The sequence below is a fragment of the Alligator mississippiensis genome, chromosome 5 (genome assembly GCF_030867095.1).
Source record: "Alligator mississippiensis isolate rAllMis1 chromosome 5, rAllMis1, whole genome shotgun sequence".
NCBI classification, from domain to species: Eukaryota; Metazoa; Chordata; order Crocodylia; family Alligatoridae; genus Alligator; species Alligator mississippiensis.
Window position 1 is genome coordinate 50223813 of NC_081828.1, and position 10666 is coordinate 50234478.

The 10666-nt window shown below is 45.0% G+C and overlaps 1 long non-coding RNA gene across 1 annotated transcript in view; it reads right to left on the reverse strand.

Annotated features, from left to right (window-relative positions):
- LOC132250623 (uncharacterized) overlaps window positions 1–10464 on the reverse strand; it is a 52749-nt gene extending 42285 nt beyond the window's left edge. The window contains exons 1-2 of the long non-coding RNA XR_009462215.1: window positions 10406–10464; window positions 8697–8794 (exon numbers count right to left, since the gene is read on the reverse strand). This is a non-coding gene — a long non-coding RNA (uncharacterized LOC132250623). The remainder of the gene's footprint in view (window positions 1–8696; window positions 8795–10405) is intronic.
- Between the last annotated feature and the right edge of the window lie 202 nt (window positions 10465–10666).

Here is a 10666-nt window from a genome sequence, read left to right on the forward strand (position 1 = left end):
ATGGTCAAAGGTATGAGGGCTATAATCAATGGTCTGCATGCTCTGAAATATTCCATGAGCTGCGGTTGCTTGCATGAACATGGTACTGTCGTACTGCAGATGCAGTGAAAGGAGAAACTGGAGGCCTGGGCAGATGCATAAGGAACAGAAAAGCTTTTGACACCGGAGAAGGTAGGGAAGGATCTTTGAATTTGGCACCTGGGAGGCAAGGAAGGCTTATGGGATAGGGGAAGAGCAAATGCAACCCTGGATTCAGAAAGAAAGAACTAGGCAATTTCAGATCCCACCCCAGCAATCCTGGAGAATGAGAAACTGCCCAACTACAGTCAACCCCAAACAGCTAAACATGTTAGCCTGGTATTTCTTTTACAGTGAAACAGGTAAGAGAATTAAATGCATGTGCCACAATTAGGCTTGTGCATGTGCACAAATTGGCTTCAGAGTCAACACCAACTTGAGTTTAACAAGTGAAATACAGTACTTAGAATGATTGCTTCAGGTTGGATATAATGGACTTGCCTGTTACTACTTGGGCGGGGAGGTCCCTTTTGATCCTTGAAAACTCAGAAACCTCATACTGCAGAAGGAAGCATACCTACATTCTTAGCTGCAAAGAAACAGTTTCCAATGAAAGCTTAGAAGGTGGACTTCTGCAGCAGCAGGTGGACTCTAAGAAATTCAGCAGGCAGGAAGTGGCAGTGGGGAGGGGGATTCCTATTGTTGCCCAGGAAACTTTGCAGTGGACTAAGTTAATTCCCAAGGAGATCTAGGAGCAGAAGTTTTTGGAAAACCTCAGGTGTCTAAAATTCTTGGCTACTGGGGAATGTTGGCTGTAGCTATGTTGGTCTAAGGACACAGGCAGGCAAGGTTCTTTGTGTAGATGTGATATCTTTTATTAGACCAACCAAATAGTTGGCAAAAAAGTCTTTGCAAGTTTTCAGGCACAAGCACCCTTCTTGTCTACCTTGGAGATCTCAAAACAACAGCAGTCTCCCAATGCCTGAAAAAGGGTGCTTGTGACCAAAAGCTCATAAAAAACTTTTTTTCAACTATTTAGTTGGTCTAATAAAAGATATCACATCTACCCAAAGAACCTTGCTTGGCTACTAAGGAACACATCTGTGTGTTCAGGAGACTTGGGAGAGACCTCTTCTGTGGTCAAAGGCATACAGATGACATGATTCCCAATGGTTGAGGCCAAAGGCTTCCTTGATTTCTCTTGGTTTGAATCTTTTATTAATGAAAACATTGCTGAGTATTTTGTAATACAGCAGCACGCCAGAGGGATCCTGCAGCATGTTTGGTCAAAAGAAGGGTTTCTCCGAGTCTTCGGTCAGTTCCCTTTCTTCCACTTGGCTACTGCCCTCCAGCCTAAAAGTGGCTGCATGTGAGCGGCTCTGCACGTGCACCCAGAAGGTCCGAAAGCCCATTGGAATGCACAATTATTATTTATTAGAGAGCCTCAGCTGCTCCCTCCCGCTGGTGGGACCTAGGGACTACAGCATTTTGTGTAATACTGCAAGGCACTCAATCTGAAACTACAAATATTGTCCTGTGACCAGTATAGACGTCACAGGATCTTCCATCATTTTAGCCAGCTGGGACTCTGTGATTTTCAGCTGCATAGTCAGCAACAGAATGGGCTTAGTAAAGTTCCACAAGCAATGAATAGTATATTTAAAAATCAGTGCATATGGGGAAAATGGCAGGGAATTTGTCCTTGGCATCAAATGGCATTGAAGCACCAGCAAACATTTCGCTTGGAGGAAATGGATAAAAAAGTACTGGCAGCTACAAATTACTAATCAATGCTAGGTAACAACAACAGCAGCTAATAATGAAGGGCTGATCAGCTCTCTCCAACAGTAATTATTCCTGACACTGGCCACAGAAGGAGATGCAAGGTTTAGGTTACCGCCTCACAGTGATGATAACCTAAGATAACCAGAAATATTGTGTGTTCTGGAGGAAAAAGCAGCAATTAACAACACTTGTCATGCTAATTACACTGTGAATAATGTGCACACACTTTGTTTGAACTGACTGATGTGTACCTCCAAAATATTTCCTGAAGGGATGCAGTCTCTTACTACAGTGTCAGCTTCAGAGGAAACTGTGTAATATTAACAGTGGATCCAATCAAGAGAGGGGCCCTTTGGAATAAGTGCTTGTAAGGGAAACTGGCACATCAAGCTGCTTAGGAGCCCCTCAGCCAGTCCAAACAATCATTTCTAACAACCTTTTTGCAAAATAACAAATATGCAAGCAAAACAAAAACCTCTGGCCTTTCTCCAAGTGGCAGAAGAGAGCCCTTTAGTTCTGGCCCTTCATGGAAGTGAACCTCTATGGGCTTCCATCTGCCTCCTTGCTTAGACTGCGAAGATTGACCTCCTTGCTCTCTCCCCACTTGGACATTTAACTAACAACTGGGTTTCTGCCCCATGGATGGCTTCCCCATTTAAAGGGCCAGACCCAACATGCTACAGTGCCATACACCTTTCAGGGAAAAGGGTTCGTCTTATTTGCAATGATAGGCAAGTGTGTGTCATCTGCTGATGCATCCAAGTAATCTGTACTGGAAACATATTGTCACCCATACACAGTCACCTAGAACTTGACAGTGGTTGCTACACTGAATACACCAGACCCTTGTGATGGCAGCAGCCTGGATAGGATTCACCAGTAGCACGAAGGGAGCTCAAGAAAAGTGTCCAGCAATATCCATTCATATACTCTGTAGAGGGCAATGGAGTGCATGCTTGCTTGCTCTCCTTCCTTCCAATTAGAGTAGGCCAGGCAAATATAGACTTACAGCCTTTATGAACTCATTATCCAACAAGTTGTAGTAGCAGTATGTGATTTTAGTTTGCATCTTTCATTGTGATGGAACTTAAACTGCCAAGTGTGTTTCTGTATATGGAGGCATTAGATCAACCGAAATACAGCTGCCTCTGGGGTGAAGTGCATTACTATCCAGTACACAGCATGGTTGCTCTTAAGAACCCAGAGGCAAGTTATAAAAGATAATGTTTATACAGAGGAGGATCAATTCAGCAGCAAGAACACTTCCTTGGCAAAAGCAGCCAGTTCAGACCAGATCTCACAGAAATTCCACCAAAGAGTAAAGCAAAGAGGTCTCTCCAAAAGCAATACCCCAAGTTTTAATCCTGGCACCCTCAGTGCACACTAGTGCAAACTCCATATTCCAATTCATCTAGCCAAATATACACTCTCAAATTCTGATTGCAACATTTGTGACATGGCCCAAAATCCTATTACAGGGCAGTGTCAGGAGATGCAGGTTCCAGCCGTTATACAAACAAAATCCTATTACAACAGAGATCCAGATTCCAACCTTTATTTACAGAAATTATTATTACAAGGGATCCACAGGGAAATCACGACTCAGTGCTTTATATACTGAATTCCTCAGTGTCATAGACACAGCCTAGTGATACTTTCAGTCAGGCATTTAGATGCAAAGCACCTCAGAGCTATATGTCATGGATTTAGAAGGAAAAAAAAAAAAAATCAAGCTGAGCTGCACAGGCATCTCTCCTGTCCAGCCCCAGGCAATTTTCATCATCTGGGTTCACTAAATCCCTTGCGTCATTCCATTAGATTTAGATTCACTGTGCACAATTCATTGTCCCACACAAAAAGCACCACCAAAGAGAAGAGTAGCCCCAGACTTCTGAGCACTGCAGATGGCCCTTTCCCATGCAATGGAGTACATGTGGTAAAAGGCAGGAATGGAGGCAGCGACAGAGAGAGTGCTCAGTTGTGGAGCAATTCAGACCCTTTGCAATTACCCCATGCAGCGGGTGGCCAGCAGTTAGTAAACACACAGTTACTGAAAGAATTGATCCAAGCTTTGGTATTGTGAATACTTGCCAAGACAGTCTAGTTCAGCCTGTCTTAGGCTTCCTTTACATATGCAGGTAAAGGTGTGATGGGATCTAATGTGGATCACACAATCATGTGCATGGCAGGAGGCAAGATTGTGGGATTGCAAATCATATCCCATCACTCCTTATTGCCAGTGCAATGAAAGCCCAATCCTGGGTTCCCCCTGCACCAGCAAGAAACAAGTTCCTGAGCCTGGGAGCCCTATCAGCTGATGGGGCTCCCAGCTGCAGAGGCATGTGCTCCCGCGGCTGGGAGCCAGGGTCAGCTGGGAGCTCCCAGGCTTGTGGGTGCACATGGGTCACCAGAGCTGGGAGCTCAAAATCGACTGATGGTGCTCCCAGCCCAGCACAGGCTACATGTGCACTTTAAACCTGGATAGAAACCAAATATAAAGTTATTACACATTTTCCAGCCATAACAGTGGACGTAGCCTTTCTGGACTTTTGGAAGGCCTTCGACACTGTCTCCCACTCCATTCTCATTAAAAAACTAGGGGACTGTGGCATCGACACCTACACAGTCAAATGGGTCACTAACTGGCTGGAGGGCCACACCCAGAGAGTGGTGGTGGATGGGTCATTTTTGACCTGGAGGGATGTGGGCAGTGGGGTCCCCCAGGGCTCGGTCCCCGGACCCACGCTGTTCAACATCTTCATCAGTGACTTGGACAAGGGGGTAAAAAGCACCCTGTTCAAATTTGCTGATGACACTAAGATGTGGGGAGAAGTGGGCATGCTAGAAGGGAGAAATAGGCTGCAATTGGACCTAGACAGGTTACAGGGGTGGGCAGATAAGAACAGGATGGGTTTCAACACTGACAAGTGCAAGGTGCTGCACCTGGGGAGGAAGAACCAGCAGCATACCTACAGGCTGGGGAACTCCCTTCTTGTCAGTGCAGAGGCAGAAAAGGATCTTGGAGTCATTACTGATGCCAAAATGAACATGGGCTGACAGTGTGGGGACGCGGTCAGGAAGGCCAACCACACCTTGTCATGCATCCACAGATGCATCTCAAGCAGGTCCAAGGAGGTGATCCTCCCCCTCTATGTGGCACTGGTCAGGCCGCAGTTGGAGTATTGCATCCAGTTCTGGGTGCTGCACTTCAGGAGGGATGTGGAAAGCATTGAGAGGGTCCAGAGGAGGGCCACCCGCATGATCAGGGGCCAGCAGGACAGGCCCGACGAGGAGAGGCTAAGGGACCTGAACCTGTTCAGCCTCCACAAGAGAAGGCTGAGGAGGGATCTAGTGGCCATTTACAAACTAGTCAGAGGGGATCAGCAGGCATTGGGGGAGTCCCTGTTCCCCCAAGCACTACCAGGAGTGACAAGAAATAACGGGCACAAGCTGGCAGAGGGTAGATTCGGACTAGACATCAGGAGGCGCTACTTCACAGTCAAGGCGGCTAGGATCTGGAACCAACTTCCAAGACAAGTGGTGCTGGCTCCTACCCTGGGGGTCTTTAAGAGGAGCTTAGACAAACACCTCACTGGGGTTGTTTGACTCCAGTACTTTTTCCTGCCATGGCAGGGGTTCGGACTTGATGATGTGCTCAGGTCCCTTCCAACCCTACTAACTATGAAACTTTATAGCTAGTTGGACCTTTTTAAGGTGCCAAAGTTAATTTGCATATGTAGCCAGTCTAATTTAATTGCACAATTAACCAGGTAATTGTGTAATACATGTAAAACTTAGAGGGGGCCTTAGGGTCAGAGAATACAGATGAGTAAGGGGACTGTGGCTCCTTTGTGTCCTTTTGGGACATAACTGAGGAGAAGGAAAGGAAGGCAAGGCAGTGAGGCTAGAGGAATTTTCTGCAGGTCACACTTCATGCACAACAAAGTCCTACACAACAGGCCCTGATGTTCGATGGTCACAGCAAGTCCTACACATGCAAGTGTATGCTCTGATTCAGTATGGCAATGCCTGTGTTCCTATGCCCCTGCCTTTCCTGATCTGTTGGAAACATGAAGTTTGTGTGTGCTTTGAGGGTTGGGGGGGATGAAAGGCTCCTGGCAGTTCCTTCATCCGATACAAGCAGTGTATGGAAGAGGCACCAGAAGCCAGTTACTGCTGAGAGGATGAAACAGGAAATGGAGACTTCTAAGTAGTCTGAACAAATTGATGTCAGAGCACTGTGGCACATGGGACTGCAGGGTTATCAGCTCTTCACAAAGCAGAGAGGTAGTGCTGAGGCAAATACCAGAGTCAGTGACTCAGATACCGTTATACCAACAGATATCCTGCTAAAGTATCCAACAGAAAGGTCCGCCTGGCTCTAGGAGACCCAGCAGAAGCCAGCCATCTCTCTTTTGCTAGTTCAGAGCCTGCAAATGTGAACCCTGTCCTCTGTTCCCAAAGTTACCGTAATTACTGAAGCCAAGGACACTTTTATTGGTATTGACTTGCTAACATTTCAGCCATGATAGCCTTGAGTTTCCTCAGCCCAACATACTTCGGCACCCTCAAAAGCAGGTGCACACACAGCATTTTTCAAGGTACTTGTCCCCAGAAGACATACAGAACTGTGTATGTGGGTGACCAGGGACCCAAGGAGACCAAAAACTATGTGTTACAGGTATGAGTTGTGCAGTTTAGGACAGCCTCAGAAAGTGCTCAGATACTGTAGAGGTGGGTTCGGTATAAAACACGGCACAGCTCCATGTACATACACAACTGAAATTGGGCAAGTAGATGACGACACTGATATTTCCATCATAAGCTCTCCTGTACGATCCTCCTCTTCCCCAAAGGTCCTAAAGATTTCTTCCAGAAAACTTTTTCTGTGATCATTTATAAGGCTATCTTACAGCACATAACCTCCAGGCAGACAGAAGAGTAATAGGTGCATGGTCCAACCAAAATGGCCATAGTTTTGTCACTATGGACCATAGGATCAAGGTCTCAGCAGACACTCGAGAGGCAGAAAATGGCACCTGTATCATATTTTCAGGCCCTTTATTTCTTCAGAAGGAAAAAGAAAGTTAGCAATATGCGGGGCATGGCTGGTACGGTCTGCAGGCATTTCAGACACATTTGGCAACAGTGCGCAGGAAAATAAGGGAGCAGCAGGAAAAATATCACCTGCTATTTCATCAGCTCAGGCAGGAGGTGCCCACCAGATGGAACTCTGCCTTCCACATGTTAGAACAAGCACTTCTGGAGCAAGAGGAGGCCAAGTGAACAATTTAGTCTGTAACAGGGTACAGAAGGAAACAGTGAGCTTCAAAACCTGGCCAATCTGGCACAGCTGTGGGATACCAGAGGTCTTCCAGGAAGCCACACAGAAGGAAGTGAGCATGCTAGAACTACAATGGTAACAACAGCCATGCCGCTGCTATGCCGGCTGACTCAAAGACTGACCAGTTACAGGGACAACCTGAATAGTGAGGTAGGAGCATTGTTGGTAAGGCCGGGAACTGGGATTTGAGAAGCTTGGGTACAACTTCTGGCTCTGCCACTAAGTCCCTTTGTGACCCAGGTAAGTTACATAGGGCATGGATTAAGCCACAGCAGAAGAGAGCTCAGTTGAGCCACTGAGGGGAGAAGCCTGTTTCATCTGCTTCTGCTCTGCATGTCAACCCCAGAAACAAGGTTCAGTGCAGTTGCTTAGGGGCAGGCCCAACACCACGCTCAAGACCTGGGTCTCCAGGGTGCTCAAGAGTGGTGGCTTAGAGTGTACCAGCTACCTTCAATGCCTCATTCCCAAGGTTGAGGGATGCGGATGGGAGAAGGGCTTATACTTTCAATAAAGCAACTGAGCTCTCTCTAACTGCAGCACAGATGTATGCTTAATCTCTTTCTCCCTTGATTCCCCATCTATAAAAGGGGGAAGTTCACAGTCTTTGTCTCTTTACATCAGGAATGTCAGACTGGTTTGGCCTCCCGGGCAAGATCTAGACCCACCTCCAGCTGTTGCTTGCACCCCACAACTGATGTGCATCCCCAAGAGCGCTCTCTGTCCCAGGGGCTCTGTGCCCACCTAGGAGCCATGTGGGCAAAATGACATGACTCCGCAGGCCATGTTTTACACCCCTCATCTACATAGATTACAGAAATAAGACAAGTTTCCTTTATGCATTTTCAGACCACGCCCAGCAGAATGGGTCTCATCATTGGTGGGACTCTCAGTGCTAACGTAATAACCCTAACCATAAAAACCAAGCTTAGCAACAACTTGCACTATGGACAATAATTCAACACCTCTCTTCCTGGATACCAGAATGTCAGGGTGAGTCTTCCTGTACAGCCACAGTGTAAGGTACATAATGTATCCAGACAACATGCCATTGTATAACCAGTTAAAGCAGCTCCTTGTCCAAAAAAATCACACATAAGAGGAAGAAAAATTCAGCCCCCAGGAAATCTGCCTGTGCACGAGCATCCAAGAGTTCTGCAAACCCTGCACAAAAAAACAGATATATTTATAGGGCTATTCCCATGTCTCCTGCTGAGACAATTTAATCAGGCCTTCACAAAATGAGGAAATGGGCTTCTGTTCATTAGACAGCCCTGTTTTATAGCTGACATGTTGATCAACTATACCAGATGATGTTGGACACCAGCAAAATCCTTTGGCACAACAGAAAGAAACAATCATGTCCCCCATTATTAAGCTTGTGGCTCACTTGTTTCCCCTCTCTTGGATGCACTTGTGCAAGAATTTCCAGAGCAGCAAGTAATATTGCTAGCAACCAAGCAAAAACACTCTGACCCTAAAACAGGGAAAACAATGTATTCCTCAACACGAACAAAAGCATTTTTACAGCACAATTGAAGACAACACTCACCCAGAAATTACAGTGCAGATGATAGGTCAATCTTCACTGTTGTCAGTCAGGCTGAGGAGGATGAAATTGCATCACTTTCCAGTGATGGGGAGGATGGCCTGGAAGAGACAGTACAGGAGGCTTTGGATCACAATGAGAAACAGAAGCCTGTGTATAAAAACTGAACTGAAATTGTGTGGTATTTATGAGCATCAGATTTTAACCCTTTTACTCAAGATGTTTTGAATCCAAAATCCTTCTCAGAATTGAGCTGCTGAGACCTAATCATAAGAGTGAAGTAAGCATCTGTCTGTAGGGTTAGGATCTGTCCCTCTGTGTGCAAGTGACTGGTGTTTTCCTATGATTCCAGTGCCAACCCTTAGGAAGTTTTGCATTTTTTAACCATTTGGGAGCTTTTGGGGGATGCCTGAGCTAATGTGGGTTGTGGTGTGATCCAGGACATCAAAAGGGAGAGAATAGTCAGATCTGATGGCTGAATGGCTATGTTTGGATCTATTGACCTCTTGAGCCCAAAACTACTGCAATGAGGAAGCCCTTTATTTGCACAAAAGTGCAAACCCCACTTGGTAATGCCAGTGACCTAAGGAGGAGATTGCCCTATTCTGATTCACCAGCAGACTCCTGCAGAATCATTCCAAGAGGAAGGAACAAGCCAAACAGTCATCATCTTTAGAAATCAAAAGGTAGAAGAAACACCATTGGTTCTGGCCACTCTTGCTGGCCTCTGGGCACAAAATACCACCTTGTCTAACAAAGAGGTCCATACTTCCTCCTTCCATTTGACTAGCTTCCAAGAGGCATGGAATTCAGCTACAAGCAGCCTCTAAGATCTGGCTTCTATAAGCAAGCAACTCCTAACCAGCCAGCAAGTCTTTCAACATTTAACAGCTGAGCCAATAAAACAATCAGCTAACCTTTCCAACCATGTACAAGTTTCCTAAAGCTGACTGAAACCACAAACATCCTGCATAAATATCAGTCTTTTGGGGAGATTTTCTTAATCCAGTTTTTATTAGTAGAGGGACATCTATCTTTGTATTCTTGGTTTTTTTTAGACACCAGCAGATGGCTGGCAGTGAGTGTGTACATGTAGATAGTGTGACAGAATAGATCTGAGAAATTATCTGATCCGTGTCATTCACAAACAACTAAAAAATCCTGAGGTTAAATGACCTGGTCATGCAGGCATATTTTTCATAAATTAGGAATTGTATGTTTAATCCTGAGAAATTGTGTAATTTTAATTTTAAATAGAACAAGTTGTGTCATCTTGACTTGTGCTGCATGATTTATGTAAGCCTATGTTGCATGCAAGAGAGATGGGTTATTACCTAAATACCTATAATTTTGACAGGCAATGTTAATTGGCCTCAGAGCTGTAGTTTCAACACTGGCTTTGACCTGATACTGATTTGACCCTCTGTGGAACAACCATTCAGCTGGAATATAAATATATATTGATTGGCATCAAAATGAATAATGCTATAGGACACTGGGGACTGATATCTAAAATGAGACAGCTTTCTTCCCAGATCACTAAATAAAGCCCTTAAAGAATTGTATGTTTATTTGATGATTAATCTAGTTATTTGACAGATTTAATTTGATAGTTTGACATTAACTCACTTTCCTTTAATTAATCTATCTGCATTTTATGTTATGATTTTGCTTTGTAAGTGTAGCTAGTAAAAGAAATGAAAACCACAAACCTGTGTTGCTCAAATGTCATTTCTTCAAGTATTAGGTTTCATGATCCTGAGAAACCCTAGATTGATAGCTCTCAAATATAACCCATTGGATTATCCCAAATTACCAGTAATTTAGACTGGGAGAACCTCTATCAGACTGTGGTAACATTCAACCAGGTGTTGAATCCCACAAGCAGCTGGCAAGGAAGCAGACTAGGTTACAGGTCTCCATCTATATAGCTCTGTGTGTGTATCAGTGTCCTTACCTTATACTTTGTTTAT